This window comes from Rattus norvegicus, chromosome 9, assembly GCF_036323735.1.
Source record: "Rattus norvegicus strain BN/NHsdMcwi chromosome 9, GRCr8, whole genome shotgun sequence".
In the NCBI taxonomy this organism is placed as follows: domain Eukaryota; kingdom Metazoa; phylum Chordata; class Mammalia; order Rodentia; family Muridae; genus Rattus; species Rattus norvegicus.
In genome coordinates this window covers 6,486,141-6,491,552 of record NC_086027.1, presented here as the reverse complement: position 1 = coordinate 6,491,552, position 5,412 = coordinate 6,486,141, and the positions used below count along the sequence as shown (strand labels likewise).

Here is a 5,412-nt window from a genome sequence, read left to right as displayed (position 1 = left end):
GCACTCTCTGTACTTTGACAAGTTGTGTGTTTCAGTGTTAACTGCTGTCCACTGCACACAGAAACTTCTCTGATGGGGTTTGAGAGCTGTACTAATTTACAGAAAGACAAATTTGGAAGGCAGTGTGATGCTATGTCCATTATATCCATAATAATACTGTTTATCTCAGGGGCTTATGAAGGGCTGTAATTTTTTCCTTGGTGCCAAAATTAAACCCAGGAGCTTGAGTATGTTGGGCAAGTACTCTACCCTTTAGCTATGAGGGCTGTGAGATGTGCGGCTCTTATCATTTTGATGTTGGCATCTTGATAAATGAATCCTACCTTGGTTGACGCTCATCATTTGCTCACCCTGGTTGTGCCAGACTTCTAAATGGTCTGTTGATTTGTTTAAACCTTTCCTATAGCTTTGCTGTTTTATATGTTTTTAGCTACTTGAATATTGATTATATAATTACATTTTAGGAAAAACAACTACTATTATTTAAGTAAAGTAGGCCTAGAAAAATAGTAAGTGACACTGATGCAATTATTTTTTGTTTTATTTTATTTTTGTTTTCGGTGTTGGGATTGACCCTGATGCTTCCTGCCACTGTGATTGACCTCCACCTCCATTCAATTTCTTTGCATGCAGTCAATTTAGTGCCACTTAGTGGCACATGATGGGTTTTCATGGTGTAGAATTTTAGAGATTAGTTGAAGGTGATTTCTTTCTTTCTTTCTTTGTTTCTTTCTTTCTTTCTTTTTTTTCAAATATTCCAGTTCTTCTTATGCAATTTTTTTAATCTTTATTAACTTGAGTATTTCTTATTTACATTTCGATTGTTATTCCCCTTCCTGGTTTCCGGGCCAACATCCCCCTAACCCCTACCCCTCTCCTTCTCTATGGGTATTCCCCTCCCCATCCTCCCCCCATTATCACCCTCCCCCCAACAATCACATTCACTGGGGGGTCAGTCTTGGCATGACCAAGGGCTTCCCCTTTCCACTGGTGCTCTTACTAGGCTATTCATTGCTACCTATGCAGTTGGAGTCCAGAGTTAGTGCATGTATAGTCTTTGGGTAGTGGCTTAGTCCCTGGAAGCTCTGGTTGGTTGGCATTGTTGTTCTTATGGTCAAAGCTCTTTCAGTTCTTTCAGTTCTTTCTCTAATACTTCCAACAGGGGTCCCGTTCTCGGTTCAGTGGTTTGCTGCTAGCATTCGCCTCTGTATTTGACATGCTCTGGTTGTGTCTCTCAGGAGAGATCTATATCCTGTTCCTGTTAGCATGCACTTCTTAGCTTCATCTATCTTATCTAGTTTGGTGGCTATATATATATGGATGTGGGGCAGACTCTGAGTGGCCGTTCCTTCAGTCTCTGCTCTAAACTTTGCCTCCCTATCCCCTCCTATGGATATTTTTTGTTCCTCTTTTAAAGAAGGAGTGAAACATCCACATTTTGGTCATCCTTCTTGAGTTTCATGTGGTCTATGCATTGCATCTTGGGTAATTCGAGCATTTGGGCTAATATTCCCTTATCAGTGAGTGCATATCATGTGTGCTTTTCTGTGATTGGCTTACCTCACTCAGGATGATATTTTCCAGTTCCATCCATTTGCCTATGAATTTCATGAAGTCATTGTTTTTGATAGCTGAGTAGTATTCCACTGTGTAGATGTACCACATTTTCTGTATCCATTCCTCTGTTGAAGGACATCTGGGCTCTTTCCAGCTTCTGACTATTCTAAATAAGGCTGCTATGAACCCAGTGAAGCATGTGTCTTTGTTGTATGTTGGAGCAACTTTTGGGTATATGTCCAGCAGAGGTATAGCTGGGTCCTCAGGTAGTGTGATGTCCAATTTTCTGAGGAACCTCCAGGCTGATTTCCAGAGAGGTTGTACTAGTCTGCAATCCCACCAACAATGGAGGAATGTTCCTCTTTCTCCACATCCTCGCCAGCATCTGTTGTCGCCCGAGTTTTTGATCTTAGCCATTCTCACTGGTGTGAGGTGAAATCTCAGGGTTGTTTTGATTTGCATTTCCCTTATGACTAAAGATGTTGAACATTTCTTCAGGTGTTTCTCAGCCTTTCAGCAGTCCTCAGCTGTGAATTCTTTGTTTAGCTCTGAACCCCATTTTTAATAGAGTTATTTGGCTCTCTGGAGTCTAACTTCTTGAGTTCTTTGTATATTTTGGATATAAGCCCTCTATCAGGTGTAGGATTGGTAAAGATCTTGGTTGTCATTTTGTCCTAATGACAGTGTCTTTTGCCTTACAGAAGCCTTGCAATTTTATGAGGTCCCATTTGTCGATTTTTGATCTTATAGCATAAACCATTGGTGAAATTGCTTAGTAACGGATGTCTTTGTCTAAAAGTCAGATACTCAGATATTTTCTTCAAGGTTGAAAGGTTTGTTGTAATAATACTAAGACTTACTTGTAGGTCAAGGGTGGAGATTTCTTGTGGGAAAACTGATTTGTTAGAATGTGGCAGAAAACAAAATTCTTCACAGGAATTTGTTGAGTTTGTCAGGACAGGTTGCTTCTATATATCAACTTTGTGATAATTAACTCACTGTTATTTGAAGTAATCCAGCTCTTTAAAGGATCTAATTTTTCTTGTAATCAAGAAATTCTCAAGAGACCTAGTTTGCAGAAGTAACACTATACCTATGAATTATCTCGGGTTTCTGAGAAACTATCAACACTCAAAAATAGGAATGGAGCTTTAGTGAGATCTTCTGATGTTCTGCTAATTATTGGCTGAGTGGAAACATATACACTTTCTCCTTTGTATTTTGGAAATATTGTCGAAGTGCTTTTATATATAAGGTGGTACTCCACATACTCCAAGTATGATTATTGTCGATAAAGAATTAGTATGAGTGCAGATAGTGCTCAGTATGAGACACAATCTAGTCCAATTCCATGAAAACAAATGACTTTGTTAGAGATCAGGATTCCATGCTCTACAGCACAGTTAAAATTTAATTGGGAAAGCGACTACTGAGTGAGGCTGAGGTGGCCAGCCAGTGCTAGAGCACCTGGGTTGTGAAAATGAAAAAGGATGGTGGGGAACAGTTTGAAGTTAAATTGGCTTCTTCACAGCTAGACCCATGCTGTGTGTCCTTGTGGAACATTCTTCTGCTTGTTACTATACGTGCATTTCACTCTTTGGCTGACTCTTCTTTATTCTAAAGTCCATATCTGGTATCTTCTAACATCTTATTTCTTTGTAGTCTGCTGGTTGCTTTAATGGTACTTAGGTATTCCCTAAGGACTAATGGTAATCCAGTTAAATTCTAATTAACCACCAGAGTATGTGTTTACTCATTCAGAGAGCTAATGCTAAGAACTATGCATTATGCAGGGAGTCACTCATTGGACATCAAGACGAAACATGACTTCATCTTGTATGTGAATTGAACAACGACAACAGCAGCAACAGCACAGTCCTTGCTAGCAATGCTAGGTTGTTGCTAGGTGGTTCAAACCCTGGGTTTGAATCCCAGAATCTAATCACCCTAATCTAATCACCCCTCCTTAAAACATCAACGATGGCAGACACATCCCAGTCTTGTTAGAAAGATCCATACACAAAACAATAAAAGCTAATTGCAAAATTTGTTAAAATGTGAAAATGTAGGAGATGCAATTATTGAATAAGGAGCAAATGTTTGAGTCAACTGTGCAGATATATGTAATGAAACTTGACTGTAAGCAATATTGCACTGTAAGGGTGAGCATGAGAAAAGAAGGGTAGTCTGGAATGCTTAGCTGCAGGCCTCTGTCTTGCTGCACTTTTCTCTATTTGCAAATAGCATTCAGCATGCCACATTGTTTATTAATTTATTTGATCATTGCTTTTTCTCAGTAGGATATAAACAACATGGAGACAAATTTTCTTTTACCAGTGTCTGTAATGTTTACTGCATCTAAGTGGTCCTGATTTCCGAATTGGTCTTGAATGAGTCAAAGTACTGTCCTGTAGAAGAGAGTTCGGTTTGGCAGCGCTCGCCTACACGCCCAGCACTCAGAATACTGAGGAAGGGGAGATGGAATTTGAAGACAAACCTCACATAGTAAGTTCAAGGCTAAACCAAGTTACATAGTAAAATCTGCTTTCAGACAACAGCAACAGTGAGACTACCACTCAGAAAACAAAAGAGATTAATGAAATATTAGCAATATTTATACAATGGTTGTAGCTCACATGTAAAATTTGAAGGCTTGAGAGGCTGAACAAGACTCCAATTTGAGGCCATCCTGAGCTACAAAAATTGTCCTATTTACAAAATCAAAATAAGATAAAATACTAAGCAAAACAAAAAAAAGGCAAAAATAATTGTTCCTTTAAAAAATTGAACTATTTGCCTGTGCAAATGTTGGGCAACAAAAATGGCTACAGGAACCAGCAATTAGTGGGAAGATCTTAGGAAGCAAGCTTGAGAGCTGGAAAATGAACTTGACTTTAAACTAGTTCCCTTCAGTAAACTATGTATAAGCTACAGTCACAGCAGTGCCAAGATGGAGGCCACAATAGGTATAGTTCTGACACCACCTCCCCCCATTAAATGGATTAAGTCAAGACAGAAAGAATGCTTGAGACAACGGCAGTTGAAATTGAACAGCTTTTGACAAGGCTTACGGGAGTAAATGATAAAATGGCAGAGTATACCCACAGTGAGTGCAGGGGTGCCCTTACTGAACGCAGCCCTGATACACACGCTGCAGTGACACAGAGACCTTCTGCAGGATTATACGCATGAATTCCATAAAACCAAAGCAAACTTTATGGCAATACAGGAAAAGGAGAATCTCATGGGATCAGTATGAAAAGATACTGAGTCATATAAACGTGGGTCTGGAGTAAACAACACGAGAAACGAACTGTTTCTGAAAGAACATGACCACCTTTGAAAGCAGGTGAATTCTAAACTACACATGGCTCTGACCTCTTCGGACTGAGATGAAGCCACAGGTTTTTTTTTTTTTTTTTTTTTTTTTTAACTTGAGTATTTCTTATTTACATTTCGAATGTTGTTCCCTTTCCCGGTTTCCGGGCAAACATCCCCCTAATCCCTCCCCCTCCCCTTCTTTATGGGTGTTCCCCTCCCCACCCTCCCCCCATTGCCGCCCTCCCCCCAACAATCACGTTCACTGGGGGTTCAGTCTTAGCAGGACCAAGGGCTTTCACTTACACTGGTGATCTTACTAGGATATTCATTGCTACCTATGAGGTCAGAGTCCAGGGTCAGTCCATGTATAGTCTTTAGTTTTTTTTGTGCTATATTTTCTTTCTTATTTATTTATTTATTTATTTATTTATTTATTTATTTATTTATTTATATATTGGATTTTTAAAAATTTACATTTCAAATGTTATCCCCTTTCCCAGTTTCCCATCCATAAAACCCTATCTCATCTCACCT

At 39.3% G+C, this 5,412-nt stretch overlaps 1 pseudogene; it reads left to right on the top strand.

Annotated features, from left to right (window-relative positions):
• Positions 1-4,378: 4,378 nt before the first annotated feature.
• Gosr1-ps1 (golgi SNAP receptor complex member 1, pseudogene 1) lies at positions 4,379-4,900 on the top strand (annotated as a pseudogene).
• The last annotated feature ends 512 nt before the right edge of the window (positions 4,901-5,412 follow it).